This window comes from Bidens hawaiensis, unplaced genomic scaffold (genome assembly GCF_021521415.1).
Source record: "Bidens hawaiensis isolate Kalapana, Puna unplaced genomic scaffold, B.hawaiensis_p1.1 tig00011633_1, whole genome shotgun sequence".
NCBI classification, from domain to species: Eukaryota; Viridiplantae; Streptophyta; class Magnoliopsida; order Asterales; family Asteraceae; genus Bidens; species Bidens hawaiensis.
The window spans coordinates 622,872-647,155 of NW_027491911.1; positions in this window are offsets into that span (position 1 = coordinate 622,872).

Consider the following 24,284-nt stretch of genomic DNA (forward strand, 5'->3'; position numbering starts at 1 on the left):
CAGCTCCTCATCTGTTAAAATAGCCATTCTCTCAAATTCAAAACCATGGCTCATCAAGTATATTATTATGGGATCTTCTCATTTTATTTCATCAAGCCTAGCTTGTATATTTTCTCTGTGTGTTTTAGTCAGATCCACATGAGGAGGTCATGAACCTCTTCTTTATTCTCATCTACCAAATCATCATCATCATCATCATCATCATCATCATCGGTTAAATCATTAAGAGCATCAATCGGTGGCTCATTCACAAAGTCATCAGGCTTCACAGCTTGCAAGAAAGTATGCGAGTCCAATGAAGGAAAAGGAAGTAAATGAAAGAAAAGGTAAGTTTGAAAAGATTAGGTTTGTCAAGGGTTCAAATGAAAAGAGTATTGTAAACATAAATACTTTCCAACCCATTTCCATAGACTTTAAAAATCCTGTCACTCATCAAAAGACTATTGGTGTTGACCCTCCTGGACCAAGTGAAAGATTCAATATTGGAAACTCTTCAAATGAACATAAGGGAATGGTATGGCGCATAATATGTGATGTTTATGGTTATCACACATATTCATCTCAAGATAGAATCATACAAGAATCTTTCTCTTTTCCAGACACCATACTTTATGGTCAAAACTTTGGTTTACACAAGAAAAGAAATGAATGGTACCTATAGAAGGGAACACAAGTCAAATATGGAACTGGTAAAGAAATGAACAAGTGTAGTAATGTGTTTAAGAAGACGAAGAAAATGACCATAAATAGTTTTGAAAATAAATTATCCACTAAGTCTTGGAATTCAGAAAATTCTTGTAATTCTGAAGAGTTAAGTTCAAATGGTCAGATCAAACAAAACGAGAAGTAAATTTTCAAGAAAAAACAAAGTATAGAAGTAAATGGTGATGGGAAATTCTTGTTGAAGAGAGATCATGACCAAGAGGGTTCTTGTGGAAGCCAAAAGATGAAGCTCTAAAAGTAATCATCAAAAGAGATAATGTGATTGAAGAATGCATCAACATAACACCCTATTGTGGAAACCTATTTGAATATGGCTATGAGACTAATGAGTCTTGTTAACTGGTTTATGAAGATCTAAAACCCAATGAAACTACTAATGTTGTTGCCAAAGATTTGCAAGCTAGCATAGCTTGTGATTCATCACTGAACTGATTAATTTGTTTGTCAACTGTGTGATGGAACAATCCGCAAAAGTCAATGATGTATGATATATGGATAGTGGATGTTCCAGGAACATGACCTGTGATAAGAGATCACTCGTTAACTATGAATAAAAGTTTTAAGGCCCAGTTTGTGACACTCGTCAATTTCAGGTTAACTCCGTTAATCCGAACTCTGTTAATTAAAACTCAAGATCACACGAACTATTGTTGGGTTTTAGCATCTATTTTAGATTATTAGTTGAAACATTTTTTCTAATCTAGCAACGGAAGCATGATAATATCAACAACCTATTGTTAATTTTATGAAACATACCAATATGTAACAAGGCTAAAACCCGAAATAGGATCAATCTACAAGAACAAAAGGCTTACAAAATAATAATAACAATAACTCTTTTACCTCAAAAGAGTAGGATGATATGAAGAGGAAGATGGACTAGCCTCCAAGAGTAGGATGCCTCAAGAGGTGATACCCACGAGCAACACGGATGAGTGTTAGGACAAGAACACTAGAAAACCGAGCACCCAAGCCCTCCTCCCTTGCTTGTTTCGGCCGAGAAGAAAAGGAGAGGGAGAGTAGGAGGTTTTTGCACTTTTAAATTTGAAAGAAAAAGTGATGCATTGCATGTGTAGGCTAGTGGGGTTTTTAACCAAAAAAATAACCAAGAGACCTTGATCACATTGGCTTGTTGGGGTGGTGGTGGGTCCCACCCAAACCGGCCACCCATCCCTTCCTTTTTTTTTTTTTTTTTTTTATTCATTCATTTATATATATCACATATATATAAAACTAGCCTACACTATTATAAAACTATTTTATAATCTTTTCTTAATTATTTAACCAATTAAATAATTAAATAAATAAATAAATAATCCAAATTATTTATTTTAATCTTTCAAGTGCAATTTTCAGAAAAACCGATTTCCTAAACTTTGTGTTCGGTATTCGTTTAAAGATCATATCTTAAACAAATACAATCCGATGTCTATCTAGCTCGTTATTGGGTATGACCCGACTTGGATCAAGCACAGTTAGCCACATTAATCTAAATACGTGTCTCGGGCATACGAAATTCCAACAATCTCCCACTTGAACGAGATACGTAGACAATTAATGCTAGTGGTGAATCCCGCCTAACTCGGTCCACCACCCCTAATGTGTTTGACGAAGTGCCATTCAATAACATCATCCCTTCAAGTTCCTTACTTGATATGATTTAGGTGAATCTATCATTATATCCCTTTGTTACTAGATGTCATGTTGGATCTAAGAGACATAGGTGATCATTCTCTTTTCAATTCAACTTTATCAGGCCTTAGACATCTAAACTCTCAACACATAAGAGGAACAAATTCCATCTTGACTGTATACGCCTCTCATTATCACTTTGTACTCTACCCGAGCTCATCCTTATGTACCATCTTTTACGAATAGCGAAGGGGAGAGTCAAAGTGTAATACTCGGTGAAAATCAAGACCCAGTATACATCTCAGGTCTAAGGATAATATGAAATTCTCCTTTACTCAAAATTACTAATGATCAGGTCCAAAGACTCCATGTAGTAATATTGAGAGCGGGTCAGTCCAATATTTGTATCCCACAAATATCTATGAACCTTGGCAGCAAACCCATGCTCCATATTCATTCCTTATGAATATCCACCAATCCTAGTTCATAATAGTCTTGCTTCATATTTGTTCCCACAAACGTGATCGACTACGGACTTTTAGAATAAGATAACTTATTCATGGATTAAACATGCAAAATTAGAATTTTAACTCAAGATTCCATAATCATATTAAAAGAGTTAAATTACAAAAGTCTTTTAAACGTTAATACAAAATAGATCAAATCCAATTACTAGAATATCGAAGTCCTAAGCTACTCGCATGACGCTCATGTTTCGGTCTTTCTAGGAGCTTCGTAAATGGATCCGCAAGATTTTGATCAGTTCCAACTTTGCGAATACATATCTTTCCTTTTTCAACTTCATCCCTTATGTAGTTGAATCTCCGCTCTATGTGCCTAGTCTTTTGGTGCGAACGAGGTTCCTTGATTTGAGCAATCGCACCCTCGTTGTCACAAAAGATTTCTAGGGGGTCTTGAATGGAAGAGACCACCCCTAGATCAGAAATGAACTTCTTCAACCATGCAGCTTCCTGAGCTGCCAATGAAGCGGCGATGTATTCTGATTCTGTAGTGGACAATGCTACCACTTCCTGTTTTGAGCTCTTCCAAGAGACAGCTCCTCCATTAAGAGTGAACACATACCCAGATTGTGATCGAGAATCATCTCGATCAGTTTGGAAGCTCGCATCCGTGTAACCTTTTATAGCGAGTTCCTCCTCACCAGATCCATATATCAGAAACATATCCTTAGTTTTCCTAAGGTATTTCAATATGCTCTTAACAGCCATCCAATGACTGTTTCCTGGATTCTGTTGGTATCTGCTTGTCATGCTCAAAGCGCATGACACATCCGGTCTAGTACATATCATCGCATACATGATGGATCCTATAGCAGAAGCATATGGGATTTGTTTCATCATCTCTTGCTCACCCTTTGAGCTTGGACATTGATCTGAACTCAATATGGTCCCTCTTTGAATAGGTACAAAACCTTTCTTGGAGTTTTCCATCTTGAACCTTTTCAAGATTTTATCAATGTATGTACTTTGGTTCAAACCTATCAAGCGCCTTGACCTATCCCTATAGATCTTTATTCCCAAAATATAGGCAGCTTCACCAAGATCCTTGATGGAAAATCTACTTCCAAGCCAAGCCTTAACGCTTTCCATGGTTGGAATGTCATTTCCAAATAGTAGAATGTCATCGACATACAATACTAAGAAGGTAATTATACTCCCGCTAGCCTTTTTATACACACAAGCCTCATCAGCGTTCTTGATGAAACCAAAATTTTTGATTTCTTCATCAAAACGATGATTCCAAGTTCTAGATGCTTGTTTCAATCCATAGATTGATTTCTTTAACTTGCATACTTTATTAGGATGTTTTGGATCGACAAAACCTTCAGGCTGAACCATATAGACATCTTCCTCAAGATATCCATTTAGGAAAGCGGTCTTGACATCCATTTGCCAAATTTCATAATCATAATGTGCAGCTATGGCAAATAATATCCTAATAGACTTTAGCATTGCCACAGGCGAAAAAGTTTCATCATAATCAACCCCTTGAGTTTGAGTGAAACCTTTAGCTACAAGTCTTGCTTTATAAGTATCCAAGTTTCCATGCATATCAGTTTTTCTTTTGAAAACCCACTTACTTCCAACGTTTTTGGTGTTAAGTGGTGGTTCAACCAATTCCCAAACTTGGTTGTCATACATGGATTGCATCTCAACGTTCATGGCTTCAAGCCATTTGTCACAATCATTCTTGGACATTGCATCACGGTATGTGGTTGGTTCATCCGAATCTACCACGTAGCAACCTTCTACAAAAAATCCATATCTTTCGGGTGGATTGCTAACTCTACCAGATCTGCGAACGTTTTGTGTGTTTTGATCAACCACTTGATCACTTTCAACAACCTCTTGTTGAGTGCTAGTATCAACCAATTGTGTATCATCTTGTGATTCTTGATCCTCATCAAATTTCACTGTTTTACTATTGGTTCCTTCCTTAAGGAACTTAGTTTCCAAGAACTTACCCTTTCGAGCAATAATAACATTTTGCTCACTAGGGTCGTAAAAGTAATATCCTATATCATCTTTAGGATAACCTATAAAGATACACTTAGTGGATCGGACTTCTAATTTGTTTGGGGTGTATTGCTTTACATAAGTTTCACAACCCCAAACTTTTAAGAATGATAGCGATGGAGCCTTTCCATGCCATATTTCGAAAGGTGTCTTCTCCACTTTCTTGGTTGGAGCCATATTCAATATGCGAACAGCGGAAAGTAAAGCATAGCCCCAAAATGATAGAGATAAAGTGCTTCTAGCCATCATTGATCGAACCATATCTAATAGGGTACGATTTCTCCTTTCAGACACACCATTATGTTGTGGTGTTCCAGGTGGAGTAAGTTGTGAAATAATTCCACAACTCTTAAGATGATCTTGAAAAACACCACTTAGATATTCTCCTCCTCTATCACTACGAAGTACTTTGATTGTTGTTTTGAGTTGTCTTTCTACTTCAGCTTTGAAGTCTTTGAACATTTCAAAAGCTTCATCTTTGTGTTTCATTAAGTACACATAACCATATCGACTATAATCGTCAATAAAGGTAATGAAGTATCTTTCACCATTCCTAGTCATTGGTCTAAAAGGACCACATACATCCGAATGTATGATACCTAATAATTCTTTTGACCTTTCAAAAGTTTTATTAAAGGGTTGCTTTGTCATTTTGCCTTGTAAACAAGATTCACATACATCAAATGAATCAAACTCATTGGTTTCTAGAATACCACTCTTGCGAAGAGTTTGCATGCGATTCTTGCTTATATGTCCAAGGCGACAATGCCAAAGATAGGAATCACCCAAGTCCTTCTTGAGTTTCTTGGTGTTGACATTATACATTGAACTACTATGTGACATACCACTTTGATCTATTTCATATATACCATTCATGGGTATAGCTTTAAAGTAAAATATGCCATTCATCAAAACATGAATATCATAATCAATAAACTTAAGATCAAAGCCACATTGTTTTAAAAGGGACACGGAAATAATGTTTCTCCTTAACTTAGGAGCATACAAAACATTTTTCAAAATTACTTCCAAACCACTTGGAAGCTTTAACATGTAGTCTCCTTGAGCTTGGACTTCAACTCTTGCTCCATTGCCCATAAAGAGACTAATGTCCCCTTTGTTGAGTTGCTTACTTCTTTTGAACCCCTGCAACAAATTGCAAATGTGAGTTCCACATCCGGTATCAAGTACCCATGTATTTGAAGAAATAACATTTAGTTCAACATATATAGTAAAGATAATACCTGAGGTTTGCTCCGCATCCCTCTTATCTTTTAACGCTTTGAGATAGGTCGGACAATTCCTTTTCCAATGACCTATCTCTCCACACTCAAAGCATGGATCTTGCGTCGCAACCTTTTGCTTCTTTTCCTTCGGTTTGTAGGGCGTGATGGCTTTCCTCTTTCCCTTTCCTTGGACGTGGCCCTTGCCCTTAGCAACACTTGCTTTGGGGTTGGAGTTATGTCCCCTTTTGCCTTCATTGATTGTTAGAACGGGTAAAACCCTTTTACCCATTCCCGCTTCGGCCGTTCTTAGCATTGCGTGAAGCTCACCAATGCTTTTGTCCCATCCATTCATGTTATAATTCATGACAAAAGTTTCAAACCTTTTGGTTAATGAGTTGAGGATCAAATCCGTAGCCAACTCATTAGACACGGGACAATTCAACCTATTAAGCTTTTCAATGTAGCTTTTCATCTTTAGGACATAAGATGAGACGCTTTGGGTTTCCTCCATACGACATGCATGAAACGCTCGAACCGTTTCGAAACGTTCCGCTCTAGCTTGTTGAAGGAACATTTCCTTCAATTGAGTTATCATGTCGTATGCCCCATGATGCTCGAAATCCTTTTGGATTTCGGGAATCATAGTTGCTAACATGAGGCAAGAGGCTTGTACCGAATCTTTGGTGTACGTGACCCAATCGTTATAAGCCTCCTCATCTTCCACGTTAGGCTCGTCGGGAATGGGATCGTCTAAGACATATGATATCTCTTCTTGCTTGAGAACTATTCTCAAGTTGCGATACCAATCCATAAAGTTATTATGGTTTAGACGATCCTTTTCAAGGATGGTTCTTAAGGATAGGTTACGGGTGTTATGGGTAGAGGTGTTTGCATTGTTAGCGGCCATCTACAAAATTTAACAAAGTTCTATTTTAGTATTATAAACAATTTTAATTATTAATACCCTTTTATACCACATTTTAAATAATAATTAAATTCTAGAATCCAACGATAAATCAAATTTCGGTTAGGTGACCTTTATCCCGTCATTTGATTTAACAAGGTAGTCAACCTTGACAATTGCAACCCTTTGCAACTTCTAGAGGTATGGGACCATTCGAAATCCTTATTTCGTGTTGGCATGTTTATCCCATCAACACCATTGGATCCCATGCTTAGGTGACCTTTATCACATGGTTTCCAATTCAAGTCGTCCTACTTGCATAAACATGTAAGATTAACATACAAGTGGTTAGGTGACCTTTATCCCACAAATATGTTAATATTACCCTAAGTATATTAGTTTGCTTGAAATGGTTAGGTGACCTTTATCCCATTTAAAGTTCCCTAATACGTTAAGTGTTATACAAAAGGATGGTGTTTAGACTTGTTTCCTTGGTAATTAAGAAAAAGGGATTTTAAGTTTTCCAATATTCTAGATTTAGGAAACTTATTTACCATGTTCTAACATGCATTTAGTAACATGGTTAAATGAAAACGATTTTCACCGGTTCTAATTATAATAAAACCATTTTTTATTATAGGCGTGAGACGGCTATTTAATTATTTTATAAATACTACGTGTCACGTCAATTACCAATAATTATTAGAACCCATTTTATATGTTTGTTTTATAAGATCTATGTGACGGATTGATATCCTATATCTACCATTCAAACACAATCAAACAAGCATACAAACACCATAAGGTCAACCATAAACACGAGCCTCTAAGCGGACCACACTTGTTGGCCGAAACAAGTGTGTGTCCTAGTCTTATCCTAAGGGACATAACATGACACAAGGATGAGTGATATGCTCCCACTTGATCTTGCATCCAATGCTTCAAGTGTCTCCTCTTTAATTTGTTGTGATTTCAACTTGGGCTTCTTAGTGGGCCTTGGACTTCCATAAGCTTCCTTGGGCCTAAAAGGTAAATTTGGGCTTTAATGGGCTTTGAATCCCAAATCGGCTTGTGAGGCCCAATTAACCCAAATAAGCCCAATAGGCCCAATCCACCAAAATCTTGTAATTCTTCAATTTACAACAAATATATCCTAATACATTTGGTCTAAAATAAAGAAAATTACAAACAACCTATTTACTATTACAACCATTTGTAAAATAAATACAAGCCATAATTACTATTACATTCCAAATGAGTAATAATATAGATAAATCACAACACACAATCACAACATCCACATCGGTCTAGGCTCGGTTTAGGGACTAACTTACAAATAAATACATATCCAAATATATATTTAAAGACTAAAAAAAAAACCCCTCACGGTTGTTATTGGGCTTCGGCCCAACAAAAGTTATTGGGCTTCGGCCCAATTAAAAAAAAACCGCCGGCCCAAAGGGCTTCGGCCCATTTTAACCTCACGGCCCAAATGGGTTTCGGCCCATTTGGCCAAAAAACAAATTTTTTTTTTTTTTTTTGAACTTTAACATCCATATGTTAAGATCTTGGGTCTTATAAAATCTCATGCATGTTAATTTTATAAAACCAAAGGGGAAAAACTAAAAGTAAACCTATGTCCTTGTAACCGGCTCTGATACCAATTGTTGGGTTTTAGCATCTATTTTAGATTATTAGTTGAAACATTTTTTCTAATCTAGCAACGGAAGCATGATAATATCAACAACCTATTGTTAATTTTATGAAACATACCAATATGTAACAAGGCTAAAACCCGAAATAGGATCAATCTACAAGAACAAAAGGCTTACAAAATAATAATAACAATAACTCTTTTACCTCAAAAGAGTAGGATGATATGAAGAGGAAGATGGACTAGCCTCCAAGAGTAGGATGCCTCAAGAGGTGATACCCACGAGCAACACGGATGAGTGTTAGGACAAGAACACTAGAAAACCGAGCACCCAAGCCCTCCTCCCTTGCTTGTTTCGGCCGAGAAGAAAAGGAGAGGGAGAGTAGGAGGTTTTTGCACTTTTAAATTTGAAAGAAAAAGTGATGCATTGCATGTGTAGGCTAGTGGGGTTTTTAACCAAAAAAATAACCAAGAGACCTTGATCACATTGGCTTGTTGGGGTGGTGGTGGGTCCCACCCAAACCGGCCACCCATCCCTTCCTTTTTTTTTTTTTTTTTTTTATTCATTCATTTATATATATCACATATATATAAAACTAGCCTACACTATTATAAAACTATTTTATAATCTTTTCTTAATTATTTAACCAATTAAATAATTAAATAAATAAATAAATAATCCAAATTATTTATTTTAATCTTTCAAGTGCAATTTTCAGAAAAACCGATTTCCTAAACTTTGTGTTCGGTATTCGTTTAAAGATCATATCTTAAACAAATACAATCCGATGTCTATCTAGCTCGTTATTGGGTATGACCCGACTTGGATCAAGCACAGTTAGCCACATTAATCTAAATACGTGTCTCGGGCATACGAAATTCCAACAACTATGTCATTCCAGTTAACGCATTTCTCATTGAATTTAATTAGGATTTAAATGACACATGACAAGCATTACACAAGTAGTTTTTTGGAGTTTCATTGAATCACACACGAGTCGACTCAAACCGTTGGTGAACAAATAATAAACATTATAAACAAGTGCTTGATATAATTATGTGTTATGTTTATATGTATAAATTTGTGCTTGTATGTATAACATCATATTATGGAGGTGATTGACTAGTTTATGCTAGAATTATACAAAATAGAAGTTGAGGGTGCAAGTTGTAACATGTAATTAATTAATTAATATATAAAGAAACATGAAATACAAAACCCTAACTCTCTCCTTCTCCCTCTCCCTCTTGCAATCGGCAGCTCCCCACCCTCCCCCCTTCCCCTTGGATTGGCTGAACAACAACAACACACACACATACACTACATCACAAGCTTGATTGAAGGGTTAAAGTACTAAATAGGTAATTAAACACTCCCTTAATTCATACCATTGATTCGTTGCATGATTAAACATGATGATCATAAACATAAATGTTAAATATGTTGATTATTGATGAGCTAGGCTTGCATGCATGATTCTTGGTTCATAAATTAGTAGTTTGTTGAGTTTTTGATGAAAACTGATGCTAGACAGAATCATAATTGCATGTTCAAATGACTGTAACTTGATTTTAATGATTTATTTGGGAGTGATTATTGATTCTATTATGTAGTAGGTCGTGTCTAGTTTCTAAAGAGTCTTAGTTTATAATTATTGGACGTATGGAATATAGTTTTTATTAATTTACAAATCTGATGCACAAGTCTGTTTCGGGAAGCTTTCTTGTAGGCTATTTTGTAAATAGTTTATCTCATAAAAAACAAGACCAAGTGAGTTGATTCCACTTCTGGAAGTTAATAAATTGAGTTTGGAATATAACCCAATTGGCCTTGCATTAATTGGATTAACCTTGTATCGAAACTAGTCAAATACTTTGTGTTGCGCATGATAATGACTGTTGTGTGCCTACTGTGTTGTTTTGATTCTTGTGATAAAACCGTGTATGTTAAAAATATAATAAATATATTTTTATATACCTAACCCATGTGTTCTTCTGTGGTAGATTTTGGAGATTTTATCTACATGATATGATTAGTTAAATAGAGTAATCATGACATGTTAAATTCTGTCTCGGTAAATTAGCTGTTAAATTCTTCATTGAAATATGAAAAACGATTGTTTGATTGATGTTTTAATTGTGTATGACATATTTTCCTTTGTGGTAGATGTTTTGGTGAACATGTATTGTAGTAACATATAACACCATACTTAATCACACCCTTAACATATCACCAACATGTTTGTCGAGTCGCATTGTTTCACAAACCTAACACGAACACATCTCATGCATAAATTTTTACGTGTCGAGTCTAGAGACTCCCTCGTAGTTCAAACACTTAGAAATTTCATTTTTGTTTTTAGATCACTAGTGTGGATTTCTTTGATGCACGCTTTTCCTGGATTTTGATAACTTTGCAAACAGTGAGTTTCACGGCCCCTTTTACTCTTTAACGCTTTTATTAGGGGGGAGATAACATACTCCAACGCTTTCGATTTTGTTTATACTTTATATATCACTTTTAAGAATAAGTGAAAACAAACCAACTAAATCCTTCTGAATAATCAAATGGGTTAATATTGGATAATAGCGAGTCACCTTTGAGTTATGCTACTGGGTTTAACAAACCCCACCCAACTCTAAACTTGACTGTAGGTCATGGTTGACATGGTGCAAGGAAAACGTATAATCAGTCAGCTTCGGTGTCGAACACTTAGTAATACATGCTTGATAGATTAGCTACCTATTGATATATATTGACATAACTCTATCTGGTAATGTTAAAACGCGACACTTAATTTACTTAAACCTGTGAACTCACCACCCTATGTTGACACTTTTAGTATGTTTATCTTAGATAGCCGAGGCGGGCAAGCGGTTTAGGACATGCATTCACTATACTCTTATGATTTAAATTTCTTTTAATTTTGTCATGACAACTGTTACTTTAAGTCGTCCTGTGTGACGCAACAATTCACTCTAGATTTTTACGCTTCCGTATTTACTTAAGACTTGTATGTCTTTGCTTGCTTTTAAAAGACTTTAATAATGGTGTTTGATATAACTAATGACTTAGATCCTGTTAGTTCACACCCTCTGACGATAAAACTATGTTAGTGGATTTTGAGGGTGTGACACAGTTGCTTTTGGAAGTGATGATAATGGAGGGAAAATTGTTGGCAAAGACAATCTCACAAATGGGAAAGTTTCATTTGATAATGTATTCTGTGTTGAAGGTCTCTAATATAACCTTTTGAGCCTTTCTCAAATGTGTGATAAAGGTTATAAAGTTGGTTTTGATGAATCTCATTGTTTCATTTTGAAACCTGAGTTTGTTATTCCACCTGAAATGATAATGATGACGGCACCAAGAAATGCCAACTTGAATGAATTAAGAATGAAAGATGTCATTTCTAGAGGTGGTACTTGCTTTGTTTCTAAATCTTCTGAAAATGAAACTAGGCAACGGCACAAAACTTTGTCATGTTAATCTAAAGAACATGAACAAACTTGTTAAAGGCGAACATGTTATTGGTTTGCTAATAAGAGAGTTCAAGCTTGATAACAAGTGTGTTTCATGCCAAAAGGGAAAGAAACATAAATCATCTCACAAAACACAATCTATAAACTCTATTGATCAAGTGCTTGAAATGCTTCATATGGATCTCTTTGGTCCTGCAAGTGTCCCAAGCATTGGCAAAAAGAATATTGTTTAGTGATAATTGATGATTACTCAAGATTCACTTGGGTGTATATCCTGAATTCAAAAGATGAAGCTGCAAAATTGATCAAGAGTTGTGTGATCAAGATTGAGAATCAATTGGATGCAAGGGTTAACGTAATGAGAAATGATAATGGATATGAGTTAAAAAATGGGTTCATGACTGAATTATGTCTTGCAAAAGGAATATTTCAACAATTTAGTGCTCCTAAAACTGCTGAACAAAATGGTGTTGTAGAAAGAAGAAATAGAACATTAATAGAAGCTGCAAGAACCATGCTTGTAGATGCTTATCTGACAGTAACATTTTGGGCAGAAGCAATCAACACTACATGCTATGTTCAAAATAGAGTCATTCTCAACAAAAGGCAACAAAACTCCCAATTAGTTTTTGCTCAAAAGAAAGTGGTAACATCAAGTTCTCAATCCTATTGGATTCAAATTGTTTCTATTAAACACCAAATATTACTTGAATAAGTTTCAATCAAATTCATTAGACTGTTTCTTTTTTGGATATTCCTCACACTCAAACCCATATAAAGAATATCTGAAAATCATCTGAGTGTTATTAAATCATCTGTTATCATCTTCAATGAGAGTATGTTTAATATTGTCGATGGAGCCAGTTGGTTTTTTGATTTAGAGAAATTGATTAAGTCATTCAAGATTTATATTGATGACATTGAAGAATGTTTCTACAAAACAAATCTTCCTGATGTGAAAAATGAAGAGAATATTAATTTAGATATATTATGGTCTAAAGTTACTCATGAAGACATTGAATTCTCATTTCAAGGAAAGAAGTTACAAAATATTGAAGATGAGGTAAATGAACAAAATGGTGAATATCAAGAACATGAAAAAACTAAAAATCTAGTGAACGGACTGATAATCAAGAAGACCAGACCCAACATGACACTCAATCAATGTTTGAATCTTTGTTTCAGAATTTGAATATGTCAAATGATGTTGCATCAACATCTAATCAAAATGTGGAAGAAGCAGAAATGAACAATGAAGGACAAGATTTGATCATTGAAGAACCTAATCAAAATGATTCAAATCTAGAGTGAAACATAACTTCCAATCAGATCATTCAAACTTGTTATGTTCAAAAGAATCCTCCTATTGGAACATCGTTGGTGACCTTGCATGAATGATTGACCAGAAGTGCCTCTGAAACGACAAACATTTGTTTATATCCATGTTTTCTATCGTAAATAGTACCAAAGAACATTGTACAAAGCACTAAAAGACAATAGTTGGGTAGAAGCAATGCAGGAAGATTTAGCTAAGTTCAGAAACTTGCAAGTCTGATAACTAGTTGATTAACCCATAGGAAATTATGCAATAGGCACCAAATGGGTTTTTTGAAATAAGAGGGATGAAAGAGGCATAGTAATGAAAAAGTAATTGATTTTGAGGAAGTATTTGCTCCTGTAGCAAGGCAAGAAGCAATTAGAATCTTTTTAGCATATGATGCCTCAAAGAACATCAGAGTATTCTATTTGGATGTTAAATTTGCTTTCTAAAAGGGTAAAATATAAGAGGTGTATGTCACTCAACCTCCAAGTTTTGAGGATCCTGATTATCCAAATAAAGTATACAGATATAACAAGGCTCTATATGGATTACATCATGATCCAAGAGCTTGGTATGATGAGTTGTCAAACCATCTTCTTGTAAATGGTTTTCAAATGGGAGCCATTGATAAGATCCTGTTCTACAAGAAAAGAGGAAGAAATTTACTCCTACTTCAAGTTTATGTTGATGATATCATATTTGGATCTACAAATGAAAACATGTGTTTAGAGTTTGAAGAAGTGATGAAGTCAAAGTAAAGTATGAGTTCTATGGGAGAGATGAATTTCTTCTTGGATTGCAAGTTCAACAGAAGATGGATGGAATATTTGTCGGTCAATACAATTATGTACTAGACATCTTAACCAAGTTCAAATTTCAAGATTTGAATATTGCTTCTACTCCAATGAGCACACATGAAAAGATGGCAGCTGATGAAAAGGGGGAGCCAGTAGATCAACTTGAATACAAAGCTAAGATTGTATCACCAATTTTTACGAATGCTTCAAGGCCATATTGCATGTGCGATGTATGTGTGTGTGCAATATTCCAAGCTTATCCCAAAGTTTCACATATGATGGTTGTCAAAAGAATCTTCAGACACATGAAGGGAAAACCAGACTTGGGAATCTAGTATCCAAAAAGCAATGCTTTTGATCTTCTTGCCTATACTGATAGTGATTATGATGGATGCAATATGAGCAGGAAGTCAACATCTGGTGGTTGTAAATTCTTTGGAGACAAGCTGGTCTCATGGAAATGCATGAAGCAAACAACTGTGCTAATTTCAACTACTGAAGCAGAATACATTTTTGTATTTGCTTGTTGTGCTCAAGTCTTCTGGATTTAGAATCAACTACTTTATTATGGTTTGAATTTATTCAACACCTTCAATTTTTATTGATAATGTTGAGAATTTCAGTTAAAATATATTGATTCATTAAGTTTGTTCAACACTTTGGTCTCTAAAAAATGAAATAGGATGAATACCTGGGTAAAGGCAACAAGTCTATTGATCAGTTGAGAGCAATGTTAAAACAAGGGAAAGAAGAAAGCTGAAACAGTTGATAAGGAAGTCAAGAAGAGTGTGGTTCAACCAGAAAAGAAGAAGACTTCAATGAACAAACAACCTATCAAAATTGTCCCTAACAAATACTCGTAGTCTATGAAATCTGATGAGTTTGATAAGTCACCAAGAAAAGAAAAGAAGAGAAAACCAGTTGTGAACACAAAGAAGAAGCCAAGAAAACTAAATGATGATAAGAAGTTTTTATTGAAGGTTGGTTTTGAACCACAAGGGTTTCTTTGGAAACAAAGGAGTGAGATTCAAGTGTCAAGAGAGACACATGTGACTTTTGAAACAATAGAAAGAGATTATGTGGTTGAAGAATGCAAGAGTATCATTCCATATGTGAAATGAACAAATGAAACTAGATATGAATCAGATGAGTCTTAATCTTGTGAAGTTGTCTATGAGGACCCTAACCCATTCCGAAACTCAATGCAACAACTGTCATTGTTACTGATGATCTGCAAGCTAATGATGCTTGTATTTCATCATCTAACTAATCAATTTTATTTGATTTATGCAGAAAAAGTCCACACCTATCAAAGACATATGGTACATGGATAGCGGTTGTTCCAGGTATATTACATGTGACAAAAGGTCTATAGTTAACTATGATGAAAAATTCGAAGGCCCTGTTGCATTTGGAAGCGATGAATATGGTGGGAAGATAGTGGGTAATGGAATTCTGAATAATGGAAAAATGTCATCTGATAATGTCTTTTATGTGGAAGGATTACAATATAACCTTTTGAGCATCTCTCATAAGCGTGATAAAGGTTATAAGGTTGGATTTGATGATTCGCGTTGTTTCATCCTCAAACCTGAATTTGTAATTCCTCTAGATATGATTAAGATGATGGCTCCTAGGAATGGCAACCTGTATGAATTGAAGATGAATGATGCAGTTTCTAGGGGTGGTACCTGTTTTTGTTTCAAAGGCCACTGAAAATGAAACCAAATTGTGGCACAACATGCTTTGTCATGTCAATCTAATGAATATGAACAAACTTGTTAAGGGTGAACATGTAATTGGATTACCTACAAGGAAGTTCAAGCTAGATGACAAATGCATTTCATGTCAAAAGGGTAAGCAGCATAAGTCCTCACACAAAGCAAAACTTGTGAATTCAATTGACAACATACTAGAATTTCTTCACATGGATCTTTTTGGTCCTGTGAGTGTTCCTAGTATAGGGAAGAAGAGGTATTGTTTGGTGATGATTGATGACTTTTCAAGATACACATGGGTTTATTTCTTGAATACCAAAGATGAGGCTGCTGAATTTATCAAAAATTGTGTGACAAGGATTGAGAATCAATTTGATGTAAAGGTGAAGGTTATGAGAAGTAACAATGGAACTGAGTTAAAAAATGGGGTAATGGATGAGTTTTGCAATTCAAAAGGAATACTACAACAATTCAGTGCCCCTGGAACTCCTGAACAAAATGGAGTTGCGGAGAGAAGAAATAGAACACTCATTGAGGGTGCAAGAACCATGCTAGCAGATGCTTTTCTACCTGTTACTTTTTGGGCAGAAGCCATCAATACAGCCTGCTATGTTCATAACAGGGTCCTTCTCAACAAAAGTCATGACAAGACTCCTTATGAAATCTTGTTTAAAAGGAAGCCTTATATCAAATTTCTCAAATCTTTTGGTTGAAAGTGCTCACTTTTTAATACCAAGGACTATCTCAACAAGTTTCATTTTAAATCCTTGGATTGTTTCTTTGTTGGATATCCAACACAATCAAAAGGTTATAGAGTCTATGTTAAAGATCATTTGAGTGTGATTGAGTCTTCTGATGTGATATTCAATGAAAATCAGTTTAATACTTGGGATGGAGCATCTTGGTTATTTGACCTTGAGAAATTAATCAAGTCTTTCAAGATTATCCTTAAGACTTTGATGAAACTCTTTACAAGACAAGTGTCCATGTGGTAAACACTGATAAGAAACTTGATTTAGACAAACTGTGGTCTAAGGTCCTGGAAAAAGGTCTGAATATAGTTTCATGAAGGATCCCTCAAATGCTGAATCTGAACAAGTTCAAGATCAAGATCAAGAACATGTTATACAAGACAATCAAGAAGTTCAAGATGTTCTTGCGTTGTATTAGGAAGATCCTAGCAACAAAAAAGAACAGAGTCAAGAACAAGAAAACAGGGAAGCAAGATTTGAAACTTTGTTTCAAAACTTGAACATTGGAAATAATGCTGCATCTACTTCACAACAGACTACTGAAGAAGCTCCTGAATTCCATGATGCAATAGTAGATTTAATCATTGATGAACCTGATCTCAATGATACAAATCTTGACTCAAATGTGTCTACTGATGATAATGTGCGAACTTCCTATGTTGAAAGAAATCATCCACCTGAGAACATCATTAGGGACATTAATGAAAGAGTAACCAGAAGTGCATCTGAATCTGCAAACATCTATTTATACTCCTGCTTTCTATCCCAAGTTGAACCCAAGAACATTGGTCAATTCAGGGATCTGCAAGTGTGGGAACTTGTAGATAAGCTAAGAGGTAAATATGCTATTGGTACCAAGTGGGTTTTCAGGAACACGAGTAATGAAAGAGGTATTGTGATAAATAATAAGGCCAGACTAGTTGCAGTAGGCTGCCTACAAGAGGAAGGAATTGACTTTGAAGAAGTCTTTGCACCAGTAGCAAGGCTAGAAGCTATAAGAAACTTTCTGGCCTATGTTGCTTCTAAAAATATTAAAGTGTTTCAATTGAATGTTAAATATTCCTTTCTTAATGGAAAAGAGGAGGTGTATGTAGCTCAACCACCAGGTTTGATGATCCTGATTATCCTAACAGAGTATAAAAGTTAAACAAGGCTTTGTATGGATTACATCAAGCTCCAAGGTCTTGGTATGATGAGTTATCAAATCACTTGCTTGTTAATGTCTTTCAAAGGGTAGCTATTGATAAGACCCTTTTCTACAAAAGGATAGGAAAAGATTTACCCCTTCTACAAATTTGTGTAGATGACATCGTCTTTGGATCTACCAATGAACAAATGTGCATTGAATTTGAAGAAGTCATGAAATCTAAATACTGCATGAGCAACATGGGTGAAATGAATTTCTTTCTGGGTCTGCAAGTTCAGCAAAAGAAGGATGGCATATTCATTTTCCAATCAAAGTATGTGCAGGACATTCTTAACAAGTTCAAGTGTCAATATCTCAAGCCTGCTTCCTCCAATGGACACGCATGAAAAGATGATTACAGATGAAGGGGGGGTTGTTGATGAGCCTGAGTATAGAGTACAGATTGGTTCACTGATGTATCTGACTGCTTCTTGACCATATATTATGTTTGCTGTATGTTTATATGCAAGATTCTAATCATCTCCAAGGGTCTCTCACATGACTGCTGTCAAGAGAATATATAGATACTTGAAAGAAAAACCTGATCTATGGATATGGTAGCCAAAGAACCAATCCTTTGATCCAATTGCTTATACAGACAGTGATTATGATGGCTGCAACATGAGTATAAAGTCAACATCTGGTGGATGTCAATTTATAGGTAACAGGCTAGTGTCTTGGCAGTGCAAGAAGCGAACTACGGTGTCCATCTCAACTTCTGAAGCTGAGTACAATGCTGCATCTGCCTGCTGTGCACAAGTTCTTTGGATTCAGAACCAATTGCTTGATTATGGTTTGATATTCTTAAACATCTCTATTTTCATTGATAATACTGCTGCATTGTTTATTGTTAGGAATCCAGTCCAACATTCTAAGACCAAGTACATTGAAATCAGACATCATTTCATTAGAGATTGTAGTGATAAAGGTTTGATTGAAATGAAAAGAGTTGACACTAGTGATAATTTGGCTGCCCTATTCACAAAGCCACTAGATAAAACCAAATTCAACTTTCTCTTGAAAGCATTGGGTATAATCAAATCTGATGAGGTCTGATTAATGATGTGTGCTCTTTGTGCAAACTGATTATCTTAAATGGTCTTGAGAGTAAAAGTGTGATTATGTGCATGTTTACTGATTTGTGCTCTTTTAATGATTATGAGTGTGACTTAAGCATTTTGGATGCTTAAGTTGGTTAAAATCAGTAAATGTGAGTGATATCAGGATAAACTTGTTTGAATGTGATTTGAAATGATGAATTTATTTGTTTATTTGATGTTTTAATTTTTGTGAAGTTTGATTATGTGAATAATCTAATATGATTATGTGATTAGGATAGGATAGGCTTTGCATAATATGTGTGGAGTCTTCTTGTTTTGATTATGTCTTTCAGGTTATGATTATTTTTTATTCTGTTACTTAGTGTTCTTGTCAAAATATGTGTTTTCAATAAAATTTTACTCAAAACAGTTTTGACAAAAACAGAGAAAGTAGATATGGTGTTGAGACAGGATAAGATTATTCAGTTCAAGCTTTGTAGAAGCTTAAAGGGTTTTCAATGAAAATTGATCCAACCTTATGGGAAATGATAGTACATTGGTTATTTACGCTGATCATATAGATTTAATAAGCTAAAAAAAAGACAATTAGTACAGTCATTACTATGTATGGTTGCTTTCCATAAAAATGTGTAAAATCTGAGGTGATATAAACATAATGAAAATGCAAATCTTAATGTGGAGATACATAATTGTCTATGCATGTTTCAATATAAATATCTCCGGATGATAGGAAAAAAAGTGACTACCCAGTCATACACAAGCCTATTGGTATTTGGTCTTCAAAATGATTCTTTTATACTTATGACAAAGAACACATGTGAAACAATGTTTATTTTTATCAGCCAAAAGTGGAAATGTTCAAAAATTTTATGAAATGCAAACATGATGGTTAGTTCTAGAACTACAGGGGTGGGGGCAATAATATAAGTCCCTTAAACATTCAGAATGAAAGGCCTGTAAGTCCGACTTGCGTGGCCTGTAAGTCCAACGTTCAACCTCACTTATGTTTGATGTTTTGAAAAGAAAAATTAAAATCGATTTATATGTTCTGTTATAAAAAGATTTTGACCAAACATCAAGGGGTTGAAGTCAAATTGGGGTGATCCGGGGAAAGCCAAAAAAGCTTTGAGAAGAGATATGAGGCACCATAACACAATCAGTGTTATCCATTTGTGAATTTTGCTAAATAATTTAACCTTAATGCATATCACCAATAAGCAATGAAAATCATGCTAAGTCTAGACCTACTGTTAACATGTCTGATATGTGTAATATCCTATTTTTGATTCTAATAAATAAATGAAATTTTGTTTATTCGATAAGTGTCGTGTGTCGGTTTAAAAAATAAACCAATAGATGGTCGGCTGTAACACCCCGCAACCGCAGCGGAAACGTAAACGGGATGCGACAGACACCTCTGATATCAACCACATTGTTTATAAAGAAAACCGAATGCATTAATATACTTCAAAATTACATTATCTCATCTTTCATTACCGTCTAGGTGATACACACATCATACAATACGGTTCATAATTCTATCTGTTATAATGTATCCTAACGTCCAGCACGCAAACCTTACACACATCAAGCACTTAGCACGTAATCAATCACTTTATCTTAGTTGTACATGAAAAGAATGTGAGAAAACGGGTCAACTACGAATAGTTGGTGAGTTTCACAATTTTAGTAAACCATGATAAATCCATATCATAACATATTATTATCTGGGGACACTGTTAGCCCATAAATACATTTAATAACCTCTGGGAACTCTGTTACCCCAGAAACATACTTCCAATAACCTCTGGGAACTCTGTTACCCCAGAAACACATTTAATATCCTCTGGGAACTCTGTTACCCCAGAAACATACTTCCAATAACCTCTGGGAACTCTGTTACCCCAGAAACACCTTTAATAACCTCGGGTAACTCTGTTACCCCAGAAACATACTTCCAATAACCTCTGGGAACTCTGTTACCCCAGAATCTGTTGCGGGACCTTACAATATTAACAACTCAAACAATTACCATTTCAATACATTACCGTACGATTCCCATATATTAAACATTATATAAATACATTCATTTCCATGCGTTCAGCACGTACTTAATCATTTTGATAGAAACATGCTTTCCGCCACGGGAAAATATTTAAAACATTTCAGTAAAAAGGGGCTCGTGAAACTCACCTTAGCACATGCAAGCAGGTAACAACAATCATTATCAATTAACACGTCCAATCTGTAATATGATCCCTACGATCGTTATTATACAATTATTGTTTATATAAACTTTAACTTTATCAATCGGTACATCTGGGGACACTGTTAACCCAGTACTGTACCTGTTCCGGGGGCAATGTTAACCCAGAAATACTTCTCCGGACTCAGATTGTGATGTCGTTTAGAGTTCCATGGTCACAATTTCTATTAATCGTTTTCTCGTTTTGCGTGCCTAGCACGAATATCCGTTTTATGTTTCAAAAATGAGTTTGGTCACACACGACCCGAAAATAGTGGTTGACGGATAATTTAATTAAAGATGTGAATTTATAGCTCGGTTTAGACGTCCCGATTGGCCGCGGGACCCGTTTCCGTCTTTGGCGTACCGGAAACTATTAAAATAGATTAAAATTACTCAAATCATCCGAATTATTTTCGGATGATTTATTTTTACTTGTTTAGCTCATTTATATGAAAATAGTTCATTTTTAGGGTTTTGTACACCAGTCAGCTCGCTTAAGCGAACTTCACCGGTTTACGCGTTTTACTTTAAAAATTTGATAATTAGCACAAATAATTATCCGTTTACTCTCGGATCTTGAAATTTTGCACAAATCACTTTTTAACACTGGGGAATTTTATAAAAATATTTCCAGAATTAATTCTTATATTTAAAATTTACTTATCTATTTTAAAACACCATTTAAACACTAAATATGTCGTAAATACCAAACGATCTTAGAAAAATCCCAAATTTCTCCTGGATGTCCCCTGCCATCCACATAGTCCCCTGTAATTTTTCCAAAACCAAAATATTCTTTTAAATGCCATTTTTACTAAAACCGAGCTAGAAATCCCTAGAACTCGTTTAACTGAAAAGCCTACTTAGACTTCTCCAACGGACCTCAAATTTTGTGTGTGACTTATACAAGATATGAAAAGGTTATCCACAATTTTCCAGAATTTTTCATGATATTTAACTATTTTTCACCATTTTTGACCAAAACCGAGCATTAAATTCACCAAATATTCATCCTTCATACAAAAATTACCAAAACTTCACAGAACTCATATTTCCATGTGTTTAACACCTCTGTAAAATTTCGTGACCTAACTCTAAACGACCAACAATCTGTCCAAAAACACATACACCGACAAAAACCGAATATACCTTTCGTTTTCCGCCACTACAAGCTACAAACTCATCTTTCCGCCTTATCTACCACTAAATACAGAGCCTACAAACAACATACCACAATACCAAGCAAGTTACACTCACGATCAAGCCATTTCTTTCATGGTTACGGTTATGATACTAAAACAAAGCTTTAACCGTAATAATTCGTTTTTGACTCTTTTAACTCCTTTCTTGGACCAAGATCCCTTGTATAACTTGTATACATCACTTGATCATGCAAGAATCGGTTCCATCTCGGGTTTTCACCCTTTTTCACTTGGAAACCTCATTTTCTTGAAAGAAAACTCAAGAAACAAAGATAAACACGTACATAACACGATCATTACCTCGTTATTCTTGCTAGAATTGTCGGTTTTTGTATTATGAACTAGAGAGAAATGAATGATGTTGAGTTGGGATTGTGTAAAAAAGAAAAATGAATGTTTTGGTGGTGTTGGAGTCCGATCGGACTAGGATAAGGGTGGGGTGGGACCCACATCTTCAATATAAGCCACATATTCAGATTCTCGTAATCTGGATAATGTTTTGGATAATCTGGTTCAGTTCGTTTTTTCGGTTAAACGTCTAATTCGGCTTAAAACGAGGCTAAAAACGGTCGTTTTTTCGGCTAAAAATGAAATTTATATAAAACCACTTTAAAAACTTAAACCATGACTTCCATTAACTTAAAAATACCATGTTATTAATTATCGTGCATCTTTTTCGGCTTGATCGATCATCTCTTGCTCGGTTTGGTATTAAAGGTTTCGTTTAACGTACCGACGTACTATTAAATCGAAATCCTTTTTCTGTGCCTTAATCCACTTATCCCGAAGCTTTAATACTTCGTAACATCACTAAAACATTATATATTTCGTCTATAATGTAATCCCCGATTCGTTCGGGTTTCAATAACCGTTCATCGATTAATCGTAATTTCGATACGACTAGCTGTATATTCGAGTATAATTCGTACTGTGAATCTTATATACTCGTATAAGCACATTATAATTCCTATATTCAGTATTGAATAACACGTAAATAGTATATTCCGGCTAGGGTATACCTGAATTTGCCGGAATCGTTACATTCTCCCCCCGTTACAAAAATTTCGTCCTCGAAATTTTACGCATCAACTACTTCCTTTTGCGGAAATAGGTGGGGGTATTTCCTTCAGAATTCACTCTCGCGTTACCAAGTATAATCTGGTCCTCGCTGTGAATTCCACTTAATCTTAAGTAATAAAGCTTGGTATGTCCAAACTGTTTAGTTTTCCTGTCTACTACCTCTACGGAATTAGTTATTTTCGGTTTTGCCAAACCTCATATCACCTCTCTAAGGTGATGCCTTAAAAATACCTTGTCACCCCTTTCCAGTGACAATGGTTTCCTTTGAATGTTGGCATAAACCTTTGCCAATCCTCGCGCTACTTTCAACTCATCTTAAATATTATAAATCCGATTGGTTGTTTCTCGAATGAATTCGACTCTTATGGCTTGATTGACGCCCATTTTCAATTTAACAAATTGGTGATAGTTACTTCACCCATAAAAAGCTTCAAGCTCTCGATGCTTCCTTCCCCGCCTTCCAATAATGGAAGTAGGATGACTATTTTGATTTGAGATAATTGAAAATGGCACTCCACGACGTGTTACCATTTCAACATTATGAATTTGGGCGAGAATTCATTGTGGTAATCGTCATAGATTGGGATGAAATGTGAGGATTGGTTAATCAATCCGCGATTACCCAATTTTCCTCATGCCTTTGATATATATCTTGGGAATTTGCATCCCGAAATCCAATGTAATTTATTCCCACTATCATTGGCGAATTTTCTGTCATTGTGGCGTTCCCAAGGGTTTTCGGTATGCAGCCTTATCTCTT